General features: G+C 44.5%; 1 long non-coding RNA gene across 1 annotated transcript in view; it reads right to left on the bottom strand.

Moving 5' to 3' along the window:
- The window catches only part of LOC138670596 (uncharacterized), a 42,956-nt gene that overhangs the window by 16,975 nt on the left and 3,247 nt on the right, over positions 1-22,734 (bottom strand). The gene's annotated exons all lie outside the window — the stretch shown is intronic.

Genomic DNA, 22,734 nt, shown 5'->3' with positions numbered 1-22,734 from the left:
ATGCAACTCGACACACAAAAAGTTGCTACACGCATGTCGCCACACAAAACTCATCTCACAAAAGTCGCTACATGCATGTCGCCACCACACACAACTCAACACACACAACTTGACACATGAAACTCGCCCTAAAACACACACAAGTCTGGTATTATCCTTTAAAAATAAAAATCTGATTAATAAGCAGACAAACTACAAGAGCAACAAATGTACCATATAGGAAATACGGCAGCTGTCAGTCCCATGACCTGTCTATTATGTGTATGTGTGAGCTAATATATACTGCCAGGGGAAAGGGCTTCCTGTTGGCTGGGGATTTATCAGGCTGCTAATTTAGCTTACAAATACTGAGGTAAAAATACTGACCAAATAACGTGTGAATGAGGTCTAATACAGGAGGAGATGACACACAGATATATACTATATACAGGAGATGACACACAGGTATATACTATATACAGGGGAGATGACACACACATATATACTATATGCAGGGGAGATGACACAGGTATATACTATATACAGGAGGAGATGACACACACATATATACTATATACAGGGGAGATGACACACAGGTATATACTATATCTAGGAGGAGATGACACACTGGTATATACTATATACATGGGAGATGACATACAGGTACATACTATATACAGGGAGATACCACAAAGGTATATACTGTATACAGGGGAGATGACACAGGTATATACTATATACAGGAGGAGATGACACACAGGTATATACTATATAAAGGAGCAGATGACACACAGGTATATACTATATACAGGAGGAGATGACTTACAGGTATATACTATATACAGGAGGAGATGACATACAGGTGTATACTATATAAAAGAGGAGATGACATAAAGCAGGTATATACTATCTACAGGGAAGATGACATACAGGTATATACTATATACAGGAGATGACATACAAGTATATACTATATATAGGAGGAGATGACATACAGGTATATAGTATATACAGGAGGAGATGACACATAGGTATATACAATATACAGGAGGAGATGACATACAGCAGGTATATACTATTTACAGGGGAGATGACATGCGGGTATATACTATATACAGGAGATGACATACAGGTGTATACTATATATAAGGGAGATGACAAACATGTATATACTGAGGGGGAAATGAGGGGTGTGAGGTGAAAATGAAAAAGTGTGAGTGCAAAATGAGAGGAGTGAGGGAAAATAGTGGAGTGATCGGAAAATGACAGATGTGAGGTCAAAATGACAAGTGCTAGGGGGGAATGAGAGGAGTGAGGGGGGAAATAAGAGGAGTGAGGGGGAAAATGAGAGGTGTAAGGGAGAAAATGAGAGATGTGAGGGGGAAAATGAGAGGCGTGATGAGAAAACAAGAGAAGTGAGGTGCTATAACTAACCACATATATTTACTATGCCCAGGCAACGCCGGGCTCTTCAGCTAGTATATATATATATCTATATATCTATATATATATATATATATATATATATATCTATCTATCTATCTAGATAGATATATATATATATATATATATATATATATATATATATACTAGATTGTGGCCCGATTCTAACGCATCGGGTATTCTAGAATATGCATGTTCCCGTAGTATATGGACAATGATGATTCCAGAATTCACGGCAGATTGTGCCCGTCGCTGATTGGTCGAGGCAACCTTTATGACATCATCATCGCCATGGCAACCATTATGATATCTACGTCGATACTGTGCCCGTCGCTGAATCAGAAACGTGGGATTTCTACGTCCTTTATGACATCATCGTCGCTGTGCCCGTTGCTGATTGGTCGAGGCCTGGCGGCCTCGACCAATCAGAGATGCGGGATTTTTACGTCGATACTGTGCCCGTCGCTGATTTGGCGGCCTCGACCAATCAGAGACGTGGGATTTCCAGGACAGACAGACAGACAGAAAGACAGACAGACAGACGGAAAAACCCTTAAGCAATTATATATATAGATAGATAAATATATATATAGATATATATCTATCTATCTATCTATCTATATATACATATATATATATATATATGAGACTGTAGGTGCGTTCCCAACCCGGGGTCCACCGTGCAGGAGAGAAACATGCTGTTAGTAACAGGCGGTACTATATGGCGGTATAAGCGAACTCTGTTACTTCACAGATTCGCTATGAAAAGAGAACGCTGTGCCCTGTTAACCTCACAGGAGATCACAGCTACCTAATAGAGCCAACAGTAATCCTGCAGTCAGAATAGCACACAGGCAACTCATCTCCGGTGAAGCCGGAATTCTAATGGCTATACATAGTTAGTAAGGCCGAAAAAATACATTTGTCCATCCAGTTCAGCCTATATTCCATCATAATAAATCCCCAGATCTACGTCCTTCTACAGAACCTAATTGTATGATACAATATTGTTCTGCTCCAGGAAGACATCCAGGCCTCTCTTGAACCCCTCGACTGAGTTCGCCATCACCACCTCCTCAGGCAAGCAATTCCAGATTCTCACTGCCCTAACAGTAAAGAATCCTCTTCTATGTTGGTGGAAAAACCTTCTCTCCTCCAGACGCAAAGAATGCCCCCTTGTGCCCGTCACCTTCCTTGGTATAAACAGATCCTCAGCGAGATATTTGTATTGTCCCCTTATATACTTATACATGGTTATTAGATCGCCCCTCAGTCGTCTTTTTTCTAGACTAAATAATCCTAATTTCGCTAATCTATCTGGGTATTGTAGTTCTCCCATCCCCTTTATTAATTTTGTTGCCCTCCTTTGTACTCTCTCTAGTTCCATTATATCCTTCCTGAGCACCGGTGCCCAAAACTGGAAACAGTACTCCATGTGCGGTCTAACTAGGGATTTGTACAGAGGCAGTATAATAATAATAATAATAATAATTTTTATTTATATAGCGCCAACATATTCCGCAGCGCTTTACAAATTATAGAGGGGACTTGTACAGACAATAGACATTACAGCATAACAGAAATACAGTTCAAAACAGATACCAGGAGGAGTGAGGGCCCTGCTCGCAAGCTTACAAACTATGGGGAAAAGGGGAGACACGAGAGGTGGATGGTAACAATTGCTTTAGTTATTCGGACCAGCTATAGTGTAAGGCTCAGGTGTTCATGTAAAGCTGCATGAACCAGTATGTAGCAGTACAGACACAGAGGGCTAATACTGCATAAAGTGTATGAGAACATGATGCGAGGAACCTTTTTTTTTTTTTTTATTATAAATAGGCCACACAGGGATCGTTAGGTTAATGCATTGAGGCGGTAGGCCAGTCTGAACAAATGAGTTTTTAGGGCACGCTTAAAACTGTGGGGATTGGGGATTAATCGTATTAACCTAGGTAGTGCATTCCAAAGAATCGGCGCAGCACGTGTAAAGTCTTGGAGACGGGAGTGGGAGGTTCTGATTATTGAGGATGCTAACCTGAGGTCATTAGCGGAGCGGAGGGCACGGGTAGGGTGGTAGACTGATACCAGGGAGGAGATGTAGGGTGGTGCTGAGCCATGGAGTGCTTTGTGGATGAGGGTAGTAGTTTTGTACTGGATTCTGGAGTGGATGGGTAGCCAGTGTAATGACTGGCACAGGGTAGAGGCATCGGTGTAACGGTTGGTGAGGAATATGATCCTGGCTGCAGCATTCAGGACAGATTGGAGTGGGGAGAGTTTGGTAAGAGGGAGGCCGATTAGTAGAGAGTTACAATAGTCCAGACGAGAATGAATAAGTGAAACAGTAAGAGTTTTTGCAGAGTCGAAAGTAAGAAAAGGGCGAATTCTAGAAATGTTTTTGAGATGCAGGTAAGAAGAGCGAGCCAGTGATCGGATGTAGGGGGTGAATGAAAGGTCAGAATCAAGGATGACCCCAAGGCAGCGGGCATGTTGCTTTGGAGTAATGGTGGAACCGCACACGGAGATGGCAATGTCAGGTAATGGTATTGCTCTCATCATGTGTATCCAGACCTCTCTTAATGCACCCCATGATCCTGTTTGCCTTGGCAGCTGCTGCCTGGCACTGGCTGCTCCAGGTAAGTTTATCATTAACTAGGATCCCCAAGTCCTTCTCCCTGTCAGATTTACCCAGTGGTTTCCCATTCAGTGTGTAATGGTGACATTGATTCCTTCTTCCCATGTGTATAACCTTACATTTATCATTGTTAAACCTCATCTGCCACCTTTCAGCCCAAGTTTCCAACTTATCCAGATCCATCTGTAGCAGAATACCATCTTCTCTTGTATTAACTGCTTTACATAGTTTTGTATCATCTGCAAATATCGATATTTTACTGTGTAAACCTTGTACCAGATCATTAATGAATATGTTGAAGAGAACAGGTCCCAATACTGACCCCTGCGGTACCCCACTGGTCACAGCGACCCAGTTAGAGACTATACCATTTATAACCACCCTCTGCTTTCTATCACTAAGCCAGTTACTAACCCATTTACACACAATTTCCCCCAGACCAAGCATTCTCATTTTGTGTACCAAAGTGTATACGCCAGCCCTGAATCCATATACACAAAACTCCTCACTGGAGGTGCCGGTATTCTAGGGGCTTACTTCAGCCAAACCCTGACCACATACAATCATGACCACACTGACTGGCGCTGAGCCCATAACATAGGTTTGATACTAGCGCATTGCCGTGCGGCCATGCAAACCTTTTATAGTTTTAGCACTCAAGGACCTTCCTAGTGGTCCAACAGGAACCGCTTCAGGACCTGCGCATGTGACCCCCGACCTCCAATGGGAGGCCGTCCCGTGGGCATGCCCAGTATGGGAAAAGCAGAACTTAGTCCCAGAAAGATCTGCTCGCTGCTGATCAGCGCTGGCTACAAAGGCAGAGCCTGGAAGAACAGTAGTAACCAGTCGCCAAGTATCAGCCTGAGTCAGACGCTGGGACTGACGTCTCTGCTGAGCAGGCTCCACTGTGGCTGGAGAGGAATGGGAGACCACAGTGGAGATGGTTCGAGATTCCCCCTGTGCAGAGGCGGGAACTCGACACCTAATATTACTCCCCCTCCCTGGACCTCGCTACGCTCGAAGGCAGCAATGGGCTGCGGAGCTCGAATGTGTTCAACAAGCTCCCAGGACCTGTCCTCTAGGCCATATCCCTTCCAGTCCACCAAATAAAATGTTTTGCCACGTATTACCTTGCACCCCAAAATAGCGTTCACCTCATAATCGTCCGTAGATGAACCCAATGTCCCGGCAGATGACTCAGAAAATCGGGACACGTATACGGGCTTTAAGAGGGACACATGAAAGGTGTCGGTGATACCTAGGCATGGAGGAAGGGCCAGACAGTAGACCACAGGGTTAACCTGTTCGAGGACTTTGAAGGGCAAACTTAGTGGACTCAACTCGCAGCCTGATGTTACGGGCGGAGAGCCACACTAAGTCGCCAGGAGCAAAGGTCGGAGCAGGGCGCTGATGTGCATCGGCGGAGGATCTCATTCTCTCCTTGGAGGACCAGATGGCATCCTGAGTGCGGTCCTAAATGTCCCATGCCTCCACAGTCCAGTCTGCCACAGTGGAGTCGGCGGAAGACATGGACATAAGCACAGGAACCCGTGGATGCTGGCCGTAATTAAGGAGGAAAGGAGTCTGACCGGTGGAGTCGGCTACAGCGTTGTTAAGCGCAAACTTCGCCCACAGTAGCAAGGATGCCCAGTCATTCTGCCTGGCAGAAAGAAAATGTTGTAGATATGTGACCCGGGTCTGGTTGGCCCTCTCTACCAACCCATTTGTCTTGGGATGATATGCTGAGGAGAGATTCAACTCAATGCTGAGTAGACGACAAAGCTCTCTCCAGAATCGAGACGCAAACTTTGGACCCCGGTCACTGACAATTTTGTCCGGCACACCGTGTAGGCAAAAGATAAGTTTGATAAACAACGCCGCCAGAGCCCGTGCAGAAGGTAGCCGTGGAAGAGGCACCAGGTGCACCATTTTGGAAAAATGGTAGTTGATCACCCAAATAATGGTGCAACTACGAGACTTGGGTAAGCCCACCACAAAATCCATCCCGAACATCTCCCAGGGCCTGTCCGCCACCAGCAGGGGGTGAAGCAACCCAGCTAGCCATTGCCGAGGAGACTTGTTCTTGGTGCAGGAGACACATGCCCGAACATAGTCTACTACGTCACGGGCCATATGCGGCCACCAGTATATCCTTGCCAGTAGCTCAGATGTCCCTTTGGTTCCAAGATGTCCACCCACCCTGGACGAGTGAGCCCAACAGAGAACCTACGGACGCAAACTTGATGGCACAAAAGTCTTGCCCGGAGGCACAGACTCTAGCGAAACCGGGGCCACAGTTCCCGGGCTCTCGAAGGGACAATAAGCCGAGGCTCCTCTTCCTCCTCCTCAGATGATACAATGGAGCGAGAGAGTCGGCACAAATGTTCTTCTCCCGGAAAGAAAATGGAGGGTGAAATGGAACCGGGAGAAGAACAAGGACCATCTGGCCTGGCGAGAATTTAACTGCTGGGCTGTCTGTAAATAGACCAAATTCTTGTGGACTGTGAATACTTGGAAGGGAAAGCGAGCCCCCTGAAAAAGATGTCTCCACTCTGAGAAGGCCAACTTCATTGCTAGCAACTCCCTGTCCCCGATGGAATAATTCCTCTCCGCTGGCGTGAAGGTCTTGGAAAAAAAGAAGCAAGGATACTTTCGACCTTGAGCATCCTTTTGGAAGAGGACTGGTCCAGCACCAACGGATGAGGCATCCACCTCAATTATAAATGTCTTATCTACATCGAGGTGATATAGGATGGGAGCGCTAGCAAAATGAGATTTCATAGAAGTGAAGGCCTTGGAGACCTCCTCAGACCACAATTTGGGATTTGCTCCCTTCTTGGTGAGAGCTACCAAGGGAGCTACCAAAGTTGAGAAATGAGGGATGAACTGGCAATAATAGTTAATGAACCCCATAAAGCTCCACACCGCTTTAAGAGAATGGGGTTCTTGCCAGTCCATCACAGTCTGTAGTTTAGCAGGATCCATAGCCAATCCCTGGGGGGAGATGATATAGCCCAGGAAAGGTAAGGACTCCTGCTCAAACACACAATTCTCCAACTTGGCATAGAGGGAATTTGTTCGTAAGAGGTCGAAGACTCTGCAAACATCTCTCCGGTGGGAGTCAATATCTGGAGAGTAGATGAGAATATCATCCAGATAGACTACGACCGAGGTGGAGAGCATATCCCAGAAGATATCGATTACAAAATCTTGGAAAATGGCTGGGTCATTACAGAGCCCAAAGGGCATCACTAGATATTCATAGTGCCCATCCCTGGTGTTAAAAGCCGCCTTACATTTGCCTCCCTCACGGATGCGAATCAGGTTGTAAGCACCCCACAGATCTAGTTTAGTAAATACCCTTGCTCCCCAAAGCCTATCAAAAAGCTCAGATATCAGGAGAGGGGATAATTATTCTTAACGGAGATGGCATTAAGACCCCTGTAGTCTATGCATGGACATAGTTCCCCATTCTTCTTCTGCACAGAGAAGAACCCAGCCCCTGCAGGTGACACTGACTTTCTAATGAATCCTCTTGCCAGATTTTCCTGGATGTACTGTGACATAGCCTCCGTCTCCGGGAGAGATAGTGGATAGACTCGACCCCAGGGAGGCTCAGCACCAGGCAAGAGGTCAATAGGACAGTCAAAGGGGCTGTGAGGCGGAAGGGTCTCGGCAGCCCTTTTGGAGAACACGTCCGCATAGGGCCAATATTGCTTGGGGAGAGAGGATAGATCTGAGGGTACCTCAGTAACAACAACCTGAACGCTTTCCATCTAACAGCTACCCCCATAAGATTCACCCCATCCCAAAATTCTGCGTGTGGACCACTCGATATGAGGAGAGTGGTACCATAGCCAAGGTATCCCTAACAGGACCTAATCAATTCCGTCAGGAATGACGAGCAGAGATATAATCTCCTGATGAGATGGCGACATGGACAGAGTGAAAGGGATGGTCTGGTGTGTTATCTGCAAGGGCAGTCGTATAGTTACCCTCGTATAGTTACTGGATGAGCTAGCATTAGCAGGGGTATTGCATGACGTTGGGTGAAGGCAGAAGACATAAAATTGCCCTCCGCCCCGGATTCCACGCAGAGCTCTACCGAGTGAATGAGTCTATTGTAATTGTCCCCTTAACCCATTAAGCCCCGAGGGTGGTTTGCACGTTAATGACCGGGCCAATTTTTACAATTCTGACCACTGTCCCTTTATGAGGTTATAACTCTGGAACGCTTCAACGGATCTTGGCGATTCTGACAATGTTTTCTCGTGACATATTGTACTTCATTTTAGTGGTAACATTTATTCGATATAACTTGCGTTTATTTGTGAAAAAAATGGAAATTTGGCGAAAATTTAGAAAATTTCGCAATTTTCCAACTTTAAATTTTTATGCCCTTAAATCACAGAGATATGTCACGCAAAATACTTAATAAGTAACATTTCCCACATGTCTACTTTACATCAGCACAATTTTGGAACCAACATTTTTTTTTGTTAGGGAGTTATAAGGATTAAAAGTTGACCAGCAATTTCTCATTTTTACAACACCATTTCTTTTTAGGGACCACATCTCATTTGAAGTCATTTTGAGGGGTCTATATGATAGAAAATACCCAAGTGTGACACCATTCTAAAAACTGCACCCCTCAAGGTGCTCAAAACCACATTCAAGAAGTTTATTAACCCTTCAGGGGTTTCACAGGAATTTTTGGAATGTTTAAATAAAAATGAATATTTAACTTTTTTTCACACAAAATTTATTTCAGCTCCAATTTGTTTTATTTTACCAAGGGTAATAGGATAAAATGGATGCCAAACGTTGTTGTACAATCTGTACTGAGTACGCTGATACCCCATATGTGGGGGTAAACCACTGTTTGGGTGCATGGCAGAGATCGGAAGGAAAGGAGCGCCATTTGACTTTTCAATGCAAAACTGACAGGAATTGAGATGGAACGCCATGTTGCGTTTGGAGAGCCCCTCATGTGCCTAAACATTGAAACCCCCCACAAGTGACACCATTTTGGAAAGTAGACACCCTAAGGAACTTATCTAGATGTGTGGTGACCACTTTGGCCCACCAATTGCTTCACAGAAGTTTATAATGCAGAGCCGTAAAAATAAAAAATCATATTTTTTCACAAAAATGATCTTTTCGCCCCCAATTTTTTATTTTCCCAAAAATAAGAGAAGAAATTGGACCTCAAAAATTGTTGTCCAATTTGTCCTGAGTACGCTGATACCCCATATATGGGTGTAAACCATTGTTTGGGCGCATGGCAGAGCTCGGAAGGGAAGGAGCGCCATTTTACTTTTCAGTGCAAAATTGACTGGAATTGAGATGAGATGCCATGTTGCGTTTGGAGAGCCCCTGATGTGCCTAAACATTGAAATCCCCACAAGTGACACCATTTTGGAAAGTAGACCCCTTAAGGAACTTATCTAGAGGTGTGGTGAGCACTTTGACCCAACAAGTGCTTCACAGAAGTTTATAATGCAGAGCCGTAAAAATAAAAAATCATATTTTTTCACAAAAATGATCTTTTCGCCACCAATTTTTTATTTTCCCAAGGGTAAGAGAAGAAATTAGACCACAAAAGTTGTTGTGCAATTTGTCCTGAGTACGCTGATACCCCATATGTGGGGGTAAACCACTGTTTGGGCGCATGACAGAGCTCGGAAGGGAAGGAGCGCCATTTGACTTTTCAATGCAAAATTGACTGGAATTGAGATGGGACGCCATGTTGCGTTTGGAGAGCCCCTGATGTGCCTAAACATTGGAACCCCTCACAAGTGACACCATTTTGAAAAGTAGACCCCCTAAGGAACTTATCTAGAGGTGTGGTGAGCACTTTGACCCAACAAGTGCTTCACAGAAGTTTATAATGCAGAGCCGTAAAAATAAAAAATCTTATTTTTTCACAAAAATGATCTTTTCGCCCCCAATTTTTTATTTTCCCAAGGGTAAGAGAAGAAATTAGACCACAAAAGTTGTTGTGCAATTTGTCCTGAGTGCGACGATACCCCATATGTGGGGGTAAACCACTTTTTGGGCGCATAGCAGAGCTCGGAAGGGAAGGAGCGCCATTTGACTTTTCAATGCAAAATTGACTGGAATTAAGATGGGACGCCATGTTGGTTTGGAGAGCCCCTGATGTGCCTAAACATTAAAACCCCCCATAAGTGACACCATTTTGGAAACTACACCCCCTAAGGAACTTATCTAGATGTGTTTTGAGAGCTTTGAACCCCCAAGTGTTTCACTACAGTTTATAATGCAGAGCCGTTAAAATAATTTTTTTTTTTTCGCAAAAATTATTTTTTACCCCCCAGTTTTGTATTTTCACAAGGGTAACAGAATAAATTGGACCCAAAAAGTTGTTGTCCAATTTGTCCTGAGTACGCTGATACCCAATATGTGGGGGGGAAGCACTGTTTGGGCGCATGGCAGAGCTCGGAAGGGAAGGAGCGCCATTTGGAATGCAGACTTAGATGGATTGGTCTGCAGGAGTCACGTTGCATTTGCAGAGCCCCTGATGTACCCAAACAGTACAAACCCCCCACAAGTGACCTCATATTGGAAACTAGACTTCCCAAGGAACTTATCTAGATGTGTTGTGAAAACTTTGATCCCCCAAGTGTTTCACTACAGTTTACAACGCAGAGCCGTGAAAATAAAAAAATCCTTTTTTTTTCCCACAAAAATGATTTTTAGCCCCCCAAATTTTTATTTTCCCAAGGATAACAAGAGAACTTGGACCCAAAAAGTTGTTGTCCAATTTGTCTCGAGTACAATGATACCCCATATGTTGGGGTAAACCCCTGTTTGGGCGCACGGGAGAGCTCGGAAGTGAAGGAGCACTGTTTTACTTTTTCAATGCAGAATTGGCTGGAATTGAGATCGGACGCCATGTCGCGTTTGGAGAGCCCCTGATGTGCCTAAACAGTGGAAACACCCCAATTATAACTGAAACCCTAATCCAAACGCACCCCTAACCCTAATCCCAACTGTAACCCTAACCACACCTCTAACCCAGACACACCCCTAACCCTAATCCCAACTGTAACCCTAACCACACACCTAACCCTGACACACCCCTAATTCTAATCCCAACCCTAATCCCAACCGTAAATGTAATCCAAACCCTAACCCTAGCCCTAACCCTAGCCCTAACCCTAGCCCTAACCCTAGCCCTAACCCTAGCCCTAACCCTAATGGGAAAATGGAAATAAATACATTTTTTTAAAATTTTATTATTTTTCCCTAAGGCTAGGTTCGCATTGCGTTAGGGAAATCCGTTTAGCGCTAGCGGATTGCGCTAACGCAATGTCTTTTTAGGTGTCGTGTTTAGTGGTCGCGTTAACGTCCCCGCTCTGGAAGATCGGGGATCGGACCTCGGGCGCACCGCGGACGCTGCAAGCAGCGTACGAGGCGCGCCACAAAAGAACGGCACCTTGCTAGCGCGAGCCGAAAATGGCACGCTCTAGCGATGCGCTACACCCGAAAATCACATTGCTGTCAATGGGTGTGCTAACGGACCCGTTGTACGGCGTTAATTGTGACATTTTCGCCGTGCAACGCTGTCCGTTAGCGTTAACCCATTAACGCAATGTGAACCTAGCCTAACTAAGGGGGTGATGAAGGGGGGTTTGATTTACTTTTATAGCGTTTTTTATATCGGATTTTTATGATTGGCAGCCGTCACACACTAAAAGACGCTTTTTATAGCAAAAAAGTTTTTGCATCTCCACATTTTGAGACCTATAATTTTTCCATATTTTGGTCCACAGACTCATGTGAGGTCTTGTTTTTTGCGGGACGAGTTGACGTTTTTATCGGTTACATTTTCGGACACGTGACAGTTTTTGATCGCTTTTTATTCCGATTTTTTGTGAGGCAGAATGACCAAAAACCAGCTATTCATGAATTTCTTTTGGGGGAGGCGTTTATACCGTTCCGCGTTTGGTAAAATTGATGAAGCAGTTTTATTCTTCGGGTCAGTACGATTACAGTGATACCTCATTTATATCTTTTTTTTATGTTTTGGCGCTTTTATACGATAAAAGCTATTTTATAGAAAAAATAATTATTTTGGCATCGCTTTATTCTGAGGACTATAACTTTTTTATTTTTTTGGTTATGATGCTATATTGCGGCTCGTTTTTTGCGGGACAAGATGACGTTTTCAGGGATACCATGGTTATTTAAATCCGTCTTTTTGATCGCGTGTTATTCCACTTTTTGTTCAGCGTTATGATAATAAAGCGTTGTTTTTTGGCTCGTTTTTTTTTTTTTTTTCCTTACGGTGTTCACTGAAGGGGTTAACTAGTGGGCCAGTTTTATAGGTCGGGTCGTTACAGACGCGGCGATACTAAATATGTGTACTTTTATTGTTTTTTTGTTTTTTTTTTAGATAAAGAAATGTATTTATGGGAAAAATATATTTTTTCTTCTTCTTTATTTAGGAATTTTTTTTTTTTTTTTTTTTTACACGTGTGGAAATTTTTTTTTTTACTTTTTCACTTTGTCCCAGGGGGGGACATCACAGATCACCGATCTGACAGTGTGCACAGCACTCTGTTAGATCGGTGATCTGACATACAGCCGGGCAGGATTAGAGCTGCAGCTGCAGCCTGATCCTGACCCAGAAGTGCTCCCTGCAGGACCCGGATGCAGCCCGGCGGCCATTTTGGATCCGGGGACTGCAGGGAGAAGACGTTCGGTACATGGTGAGCACATCACCGTGTACCGATCGTCTCAGGGAAGCACGCAAGGAGCCCCCTCCCTGCGCGATGCTTCCCTGCACCGCCGGCACATCGCGATCATCTTTGATCGCGGTGTGCCGGGGGTTAATGTGCCGGGAGCGGTCCGTGACCGCTCCTGGCACATAGTGCCGGATGTCAGCTGCGATAGGCAGCTGACACCCGGCCGCGATCGGCCGCGCTCCCCCCGTGAGCGCGGCCGATCGCATATGACGTACTATCCCGTCACTGGGAATTAAGTCCCAGGTCACCTGGACGGGATAGTACGTCATATGGGATTAAGGGGTTAAAGGACAATTTGGAGGCAAATGTCGCCGTGTTTAGTGTAGCTCCACCTACTTCCACTAGACGCTGTTTCCTCGACCGCTGGGAACATCCGGTCGCAAGATGTCCTGACTGCTGGCAAACATGGCAGACCTTGAGTGCACGAGCGGTCTGGGACTTAGATCCCGCTCGTGACACTTCCATGGCTTCATGTGACTCAGGGACCAGGACTGGAGATTCCAAAGGTTTGGCGAAGGTGGGAGCCAGCCGAAACCTCTGCCTAGACTTGACCCGCTTTAACCTCCGCTCGTGAAAACAGAGGTCAATACGAGTAGACACAGCTATTAACTCCTCCAGTGTGGCAGGAATCTCCCTAGAGGCCAGAGTGCCCTTCACGTGGTCAGCCAGCCCCCTCTAAAATATAGGGATAAGGGCTTTATCCGACCACTCCAGCTCAGATGCTAGGGTGCGGAAGTGGACGGCAAAATGGCTGACCAAAGACGAGCCCTGAGTCAATGCCAACAGTTAGAGCGCAGTATCATGGGTGACTCATGGCCCTAAAAAGACCTCTGCACCACATGATAGCCACGCTCCCACAGCGGCATAGCCCAACCCAACGCCCTGTCCGACAGGAGAGACAAAATAAATCTCACCCTTGCCCGCTCTGTGGGGAAATGTGCGGCCAGGAGCTCAAGGTGTATAGAGCACTGGCTCACAAAACCCCTACAAGATTTACTATCAATAGAAAATTGTTCTGGCAGCTGGAGGCAAGAGAGAGTTGGAACAGGGGTGGCAGTGGATAAGGTTGCTACAGCCACGCTAGCAGCCTTAACAGCAACTGCGGTAACATCCACAGCTGAGGTTGTGCACTCGAGAGCTGCTAAACCTACCCTCCAGCTGCAGGATGTACTGCAAGGATTGCTGTTTTTCCGCCATTTACTAGTCAGACCCTGGCGCTAGTATTCTGTTAGGGTTGGCGGAACGCACCGAATATATATATATATATATATATATATATATATATATATGAGACAGTAGGTGCGTTCGCAACTCGGGGTCCACTGTGCTGGAGAGAAACATGCTGCTAGTAACAGGCGGTACTATAAAGCGGTATAAGCAAACTCTGTTACGTCACAGATTCACTACGAAAAGAGAATGCCATACCCTGTTAACCTCACAGGAGATCACAGCTACCTAATAGAGCCAACAGTGGTCATGCAGTCAGAATACCACACAAGCAACTCCTCTCCGGTGGAGCCAGAATTCTAATGGCTGTACGCCAGCCCTGAATCCACATACACAAAAATCCTAATTTTAGGGGCTTATTTCAGCCAAACCCTGACCACATACAATCATGACCATACTAGCGCTGAGCCCATAACATAGGTTTGATACTAGCACATGGCCATGCAGCCATGCAAACCTTTTATAGTTTTAGCACTCAAGGACCTTCCTAGTGGTCCAACAGGAACCGCTTCAGGACCTGCGCATGTGAGCCCCGACCTCCAATGGGAGGCCGTCCCGTGGGCATGCCCAGTATGGGAAAAGCAGAACGTAGTCCCAGAAAGATCTGCTCGCTGCTGATCAGCGCTGGCTACAAAGGCAGAGCCTGGAAGAACAGTAGTAACCAGTCGCCCATTATCAGCCTGAGTCAGACGCTGGGACCCACGTCTCCGCTGAACAGGCTCCACTGCAGCTGGAGAGGAATGGGAGACCGCAGCGGAGATGGTTCGAGATTCCCCCTGTGCAGAGGCGGGAACTCGACACCTAACACTTGTACTCTCCCCTCTACCCTCCTCTCCATACCTGTCTGATCCTTGCTGCATCTTAAGACTACGTGACACTGTACTGGGCCGCATCAGAGCCAGAAGTCCCGCCTAGCGTGAGAGGCCCTGATGGTTTTGTGTGTAAGCTCATTTCATCTGCTGTCACATCATTAAATTGTGAAGCTCTCAGATTTCTGCACAAACGACAGTGATCACAACGGTAATAATGAGTACTGGAGGGTCCAGAGAGTTAAACAGTAAAATGGGTATAAGTATTTGTTTTATTTTTTACATCTTACATTTAACCCCTTTCCGACATCGGGCATAATAGTATGCTGATGTCAGACTACTCCTGTTTGGTGTGGGCTCCGGAGCAGAGCCTGCACCTTTCCGGGCACATGTCGGCTGATATATACAGCTGACACGTGCCTGCAACAGCCATGGGTGGAATTGCGATCCACACGTTGCTGTTAACTACTTAAATGCCGCTGTAATTTTCTGACAGCACCATTTAACTCACGCTTCCTTCAAGTGTGCCGGTAATCCCACCCATCAGTGACCCCGTCACATGATTGCGGGTCACTGATGGGTAGGCATGACAACCAGAGGTCTCCAGCATACCTCTGTGGTTGTCACTGTCGGATTGGTATAAGGGCCACCTGGTGGTTGGCGTTCTTAGAAAGTGAGCATTTACATACAGGTGATCTGATCATCGCCTGTATGTAGCAGAGCCAATCAAAGTGCTGCTGCTTCTAGTCTCCCATGGAGACTATTGAAGCATGCAAAAAGTAAAAAATATGTTAAAAAAATTAAAAAATATATAAAAGTTCAAATCACCCCTCTTTTGCACCATTCAAAATAAAACGATAAAAAAAATCATACATACAAATATTTGGTATCACCGCATTCAGAATCGCCCGATCTATCAATAAAAAAATGGATTAACCAGATCGCTAAACGGTGTAGCAAGAAAAAAAAGACAAACCACAGAATTACGTTTGTTGATAGCCACAACATTGCATTAAAAGGCAATAACAGGCGGTCAGAAGATTGTATCTGCACCGAAATGGTATCATTAAAAACATCACATCGGCACGCAAAAATCAAAATCCCTCACCCAACCCAAGATCATGAAAAATGGTGATGCTACGGGTATCGAAATATGGCACTTTTTTTTTTTTAACAAACTTTGGAATTTTTTTCACCACTTAAATAAAAAAAGAACCTAGACATGTTAGATGTCAATGAACTCATAATGACCTGAAAAATCATAATGGTAGGTCAGTTTTAGCATTTAATGAACATGGGAACATGGTAAAAAAAAAAAAAAACAACTGTGGGATTGCAGTTTTTTGACGATTTCATTGCACTTGGAATTTTTTTTCCCGTTTTTAAATACATGATATGTTAAAACCAATGGTGGTGTTCAAAAGTACAACTAATCCTGCAAAAATCAAGCCCTTACATGGCCATTTTGACCAAAAAGTAAGAAAGGTAGGGCTCTGGAAAGAAGAGGTGCAAAAAACGAAAGTGCAAAAACAAAAATGGGGATGTCTGGAAAGTCTCCAGAACATACAGTAATTAAATTCACAGAAAAAAATCTAAATGAATAGGTCAAATGGAATTTTGCCTGATCCGCTCATCTCTAAAGCGATTCTTAATGGAGAATTGTGTTTTTGAAAATGGACATTGTTAGGGGCAGACGTATCAATGCAATCTGGGTAACCACACAGGAGCTCAAGAGGTGAGGGACCCATTTCCACCTCCAAAGCTGGTGGACATTGTGATCATGGTATGCCCTAACCACCAGAAGAGATATTCAGATCATATAGGATGTGAAAGCTGTATGTTGTCCAGAAGTGAGGGTAGAAAGATAACTGAGCACCAAACTCTGTAGAGGCTCTAATCTGGAAGAACGTTTCTTGCTGTTCAGTGCTACATAGAGAGACATGAATAGGAATACAGACTGTATTTGACTACTCTGCTGCAAACAAATAGGCCTGCTATGATTGAATTTTTGACATTACTCATGTTTCTAGGTAAAATGTAAGTACCGTATATACTCGAGTATAAGCCGACCCGAGTATAAGCCGACCCCCCTAATTTTGCCACAAAAAACTGGGAAAACTTATTGACTCGAGTATAAGCCTAGAGTGGAAAATGCATCAGCTACCTGTGAATTTCAAAAATAAAAATAGATGCTCCATACCGTTCATTATTGCCCCATAGATGATCCATATATAGCTGTGCCATAAATGCTCTGCACCGTTCATTATGGCCCCATAGATGCTCCATATAAAGCTGTGCTCCATATACAATGCTCTGCACCGTTCATTATGGCCCCATATATGCCCCTTATAACGCTGTGCCATATAGAATGTTCTGCACCGTTCATTATGGCCCCATAGATGCTCCATATAACGCTGTGCCATATACAATGCTCTGCACCATTCATTATGGCCCCATATATGCTCCTTATAACGCTGTGCCATATAGAATGCTCTGCACCGTTCATTATGGCCCCATAGATGCTCCATTTAAAGCTGTGCCATATAGTGCTCTGCACCGTTCATTATGGCCCCATAGATGCTCCATTTAAAGCTGTGCCATATACAATGCTCTGCACCGTTCATTATGGCCCCATAGATGCTCCATTTAAAGCTGTGCCATATACAATGCTCTGCACCGTTCATTATGGCCCCATAGATGCTCCATTTAAAGCTGTGCCATATACAATGCTCTGCACCGTTCATTATGGCCCCATAGATGCTCCTTATAAAGCTGTGCTATATATAATGCTCTGCACCGTTCATTATGGCCCCATAGATGCTCCTTATAAAGCTGTGCTATATATAATGCTCTGCACCGTTCATTATGGCCCCATAGATGCTCCTTATAAAGCTGTGCCATATACAATGCTCTGCACCGTTCATTATGGCCCCATAGATGCTCCTTATAAAGCTGTGCTATATATAATGCTCTGCACCGTTCATTATGGCCCCATAGATGCTCCTTATAAAGCTGTGCTATATATAATGCTCTGCACCGTTCATTATGGCCCCATAGATGCCCCTTATAAAGCTGTGCCATATAGAATGCTCTGCACCGTTCATTATTGCCCCATGGATGCTCCTTATAAAGCTGTGCCATATATAATGCTGCTGCTGCAATAAAAAAAAACAACACATACTCACCTCTCTTGCTTGCAGCTCCTCAGCGTCTCGCCTCGGCGTCTCTCCGCACTGATTGATCAGGCAGAGGGTGGCGCACACACTACTACGTCATCGCACCCTCTGACCTGAAGAGTCAGAGCAAGAGGACAGGAAGACTGAGCGGCGCCCTGCGTGTGGAACTCAGACAGGTGAATATAAAATACTCACCTAGTCCTGGCGCTCCTGACGCTGCCCCTGCCTGTCACACTGTCTTCGGGTGCCGCAGCTCTTCCTCTGTCAGCGATCACTGGCACCGCTCAGAGGAATGAATATGCGGCTCCACCCCTATGGGAGTGGAGTCCATATTCATAAGTTTAATGAGCGGTGCCAGTGACCGCTGTATAGGGGAAGAGCTGCGGCACCCGAAGACCGTGTGACAGGCAGGGGGAGCGCCAGGACCCCCGGGACTAGGTGAGTATGCGACAATCCTCTCTCCCCCTCACCCGCTGACCCTGCCGCCGACCGTGACTCGAGTATAAGCCGAGAGGGGCACTTTCAGCCCACAAATTTGGGCTGAAAATCTCGGCTTATACTCGAGTATATACGGTACTTATGATTAGGGGCGGCACGGTGGCGCAGTGGTTAGCACTGCAGCCTTGCAGCGCTGGAGTCCCGTGTTCAAATCCCACCAAGGACAACATCTGCAAAGAGTTTGTATGTTCTCTCCGTGTTTGCGTGGGTTTCCTCCGGGTTCTCCGGTTTCCTCCCACATTCCAAAGACATACTGATAGGGAATTTAGATTGTGAGCCCCATCGAGGACAGCGAAGATAATGTGTGCAAACTGTAAAGCGCTGCGGAATATGTTAGCGCTATATAAAAATAAAGATTATTAAGTCAGGGCTAACAGAAGATAGATGCTTATTGGGTAATAAATGTGCCTCTTTGCTACACTATCCTCCTGCAGCATGATTTATTGCATGTAGCAAATATAGGCAAATATAACTTCCAATCTCTTGCCCCAATTAAAGAACCAAGCCGGTGCCCCAAGACAAAATGTATTTTCAGAGTCTAGCAATGCCTCTGGTGGAATATGCTTGTCACATCATTTCTGCATGTATCAAGTTAATGCAAATTACTATACAGTTGACACATTTCCTGGTCTGGATAAAATCTGTTTTAGGAACAAAATTTGCAAGGCAACTTTCAGGGATAATGACGTTTTACAATGTAAAGCGTAAATATGATCTAAAGTACTATAGCTGAGCTCATTTTGATTACATTCTTTATTTCTTCTGTTCATGATCGGCTAAAAGCTGGCAATCTCTTAACTGACAAGTTGACTTCTTATCAAACGATCTAGAGACACTAAAGGAAGTCAAATTGTAAGATTTACTGCTATTTTCTTTTTTCATATAATCATGTTACATTAAGTTGCTTACTCAACCCATTAACATTTATATAAAATTGATTTCTCAACAAAACCACCTTCTTATTCAAGCGGTGCACCAAGGAATCAAATCCCTCCTGGCAAAAAGATTTTTCTTGCTCTTATATCAAGTTTACAACATCTTTTTGATGTCATCATAAGGCTAGGAGCGACCGCCTTCAAGATAATCCATCTTTACAAAAGACAAAAAGAAGAGGGTGACAAGTTGGAACATTGACAGGATGCGTTAAAGGGAATCCGTCAGCAGGTTTTTGACTATGTAATCTAAGAGCAGCATAATGTAAGGGCAGAGATTGCAGTTATGTGTCCCTTACTGGACTCTTTGGTGGAGTTTCAATATAATTCCTCTATCCTCTGCTGTAGGTATAACAGTGCTATAAATGCTGATCTGTGTATAACCCCACCCAGACCCCTGATTGGCAGCTTCCTGTATACACTGTACATTGTCAGCAAGCTGTCTATCTTATTATAAATATACATATTTATAATATGTATAAATAATAAGTAAGTTGAGGAAAGGTAAACATATGACCTTTGTGAACCCCACAGAACATGGAGCTCCAAATATACAGTACTGTGCAAAGGTTGAAAAACATTTCACTGACAACTGCCAGGTACAACCAGGACACATTTGAGATGGACGAGAACTAGCTAAAGGTGGCAAAGGACTTCCACTTACTCCGATCGATTACCACTCAAGATTCAACGATGACACCAGAAGTCAAAAGGAGAACAGCTATGGACAAATCAACAATGAAGTCACTGGACGACATCTTCAAGTCAAGGAACATTTCACTGGTGATGAAGATATGGCTCGCACATAGTTTTTTTTTTTTCTGTGGAAACGTAATGATGTGAAATATCAATGATAAAGAAACAAGACAGAAGAAGAAACAACGACTTTGAACTGGTCCTGGAGAAGGATGTTACATAGATGGCATAAAGGACAAACAAAACACGTTTGGAACAAATCAAGCCAGGTGTCACTCGAAGCAAGGATCACCAAGTTATGACTTGCCTGCTTTAGACAAATCCGATGAAGAGAGCAATCAGAGGAGAAGGACATCATGGTCAGACGAATAGAAGGAACAAGGCGAAGAGGAAGACTAGCAATCAAATGGCTTGATACATTCAAGATAATGGTGGAGAAGATCCTGGTGGACCTATCTAGGTTTGCTTATAATTGATCTTCCTCGGCCATTACAGAAAAAAGTTGAGGAAACCTTTGTAAACCCCACAGAAAAAGGAGCTCCAAATCCATTTGGATGTCAAGTTTACTGTGTGGATTTTCTCTGCCGTGCGTTAATTAGAATTTTTTTTAGGTCTCTTTCTAAACGCTGCTACTGTAAAGGTACCTTCACGCTAAACGATATCGCTAGCGATCCGTGACGTTGCAGCGTCCTCGCTAGCGATATCGTTCAGTGTGACATGCAGCAGCGATCAGAATCCTGCTGTGATGTCGTCGGTCAGGGCTAGAGGGCCAGAACTTTATTTGGTCGCTGGATCTCCCGCTGACATCGCTGAATCGGCGTGTGTGACACCGATTCAGCGATGTCTTCGCTGGTAACCAGGGTAAACATCGGGTTACTAAGCGCAGGGCCGCGCTTAGTAACCCGATGTTTACCCTGGATACCATCCTAAAAGTAAAAAAAACAAACGCTTCATACTTACCTTCGGCTGTCTGTCCCCGGCGCTCTGCTTTCCTGCACTCACTGTGAGCATAGCGGCCGGAAAGCAGAGCGGTGATGTCACCGCTGTGCTTTCCGGGCGCTGTGCTCACAGCCAGTACAGAGAAGCACAGCGCCGGGGACAGACAGCCGAAGGTAAGTATGTAGTGTTTGTTTTTTTTACTTTTAGGATGGTATCCAGGGTAAACATCGGGTTACTAAGCGCGGCCCTGCGCTTAGTAACCCGATGTTTACCCTGGTTACCGGCATCGTTGGTCGCTGGAGAGCGGTCTGTGTGACAGCTCTCCAGCGACCAAACAGCGACGCTGCAGCGATCCGGATCGTTGTCTGGATCGCTGCAGCGTCGTTTAGTGGGAAGGTACCTTAAGAAGATTTTCTGCAGGCAAACTCACAGTGGAAAAGTGCAAGCTGTTTTTTTTTTGTTGTCAATGTTACAGTTTTCAAATGCACAAAAATTGTACATAATACTTGTTTTTATTTGTTCACAACAATAACGCAATTCTTCTTTAACCTTACTATCCTGAAAAACTGAAGTGGCATTCTCCTTGGATGACTTAGTTTTGCATTTTAATGAGCTCAAGTCATGCTGGTAGTTTCAACATGTTGAAAGAAAACATTTTACAATCTTCAAAAGAAGTGCAAGTAAAGAGGTATATTTTCCAGAAGAGACAACAAATAGCAATGTTATTGTCCTGGAGCGGCGACATCAGAATTTGACTACAATCAAATGTAGAATATTTGTCTGACTTTCCAGTCCTTTGCACAACTGAACACAATTAGGCCTCAATCAGACCTATGAATCACGTACGTCGTATTCAAACATAGAAAACACGTACTCATTAAAGTCTCTAGTGCTGTTCACATACCCATCCTTTGTTGCAGACCATGTGTCCGTAAAAAAATCAGGGAGACATATCCATTTTTGATCAGAGTCATGGATCAAAATTCCCCATGGGGCTTTGTCTCCCTGAAAATCCGGCCGAGCACACAATGACATGTGTATGTCCAAGATTAACATTGTAATACAAGGGTGAAGTTTTGAAGCTATTTTTTGTTTTCACTGATGAAACACTGATGGTAAAAACTGGCCAAACGCTGAAGAGACTCAGACTCCAAATACTGAAGAACAGCAGTCCGTGTTTTTATGTACGAGAATCCTGATGGACGTCTAAATGAGGCCTTAGAACAGAGGAATTATCAAGCTGTACAATAGCTACATGTGCAAAGTTGATACAGACACGGACGTAAGAACTGATGGTTATAATTGCTGCCTAAGGTGCATTTATTATATTCTGACTTGAAGGGCTAAATGGCCACTCAATTATTTAGTGCTAAATAATGGATGGGATATAGCTGACTACGCAGAGACTTTCATTTTGGCTATTTTTCTTTTCATCATTGCGTAAAAAAATAAATATAAATAACATGTACTGTTATTTTGCTCCCTGAGGACTCAAGCCTTAATAGTATATTACCGGCAATTTCCCGTAAGTGCCCGCACTATTCTGTTACTGCACTCTGATAGCGCAACCACTGTCATTGCTCCTATCGCGTCACAATCAGAGAAACATCACCTAATGCGACTGATGGATGT

The sequence above is a fragment of the Ranitomeya imitator genome, chromosome 3 (assembly GCF_032444005.1).
Source record: "Ranitomeya imitator isolate aRanImi1 chromosome 3, aRanImi1.pri, whole genome shotgun sequence".
NCBI classification, from domain to species: domain Eukaryota; kingdom Metazoa; phylum Chordata; class Amphibia; order Anura; family Dendrobatidae; genus Ranitomeya; species Ranitomeya imitator.
Note: the sequence above shows the minus strand (reverse complement) of the source record. Positions and strands in the feature narration are given on the sequence as shown.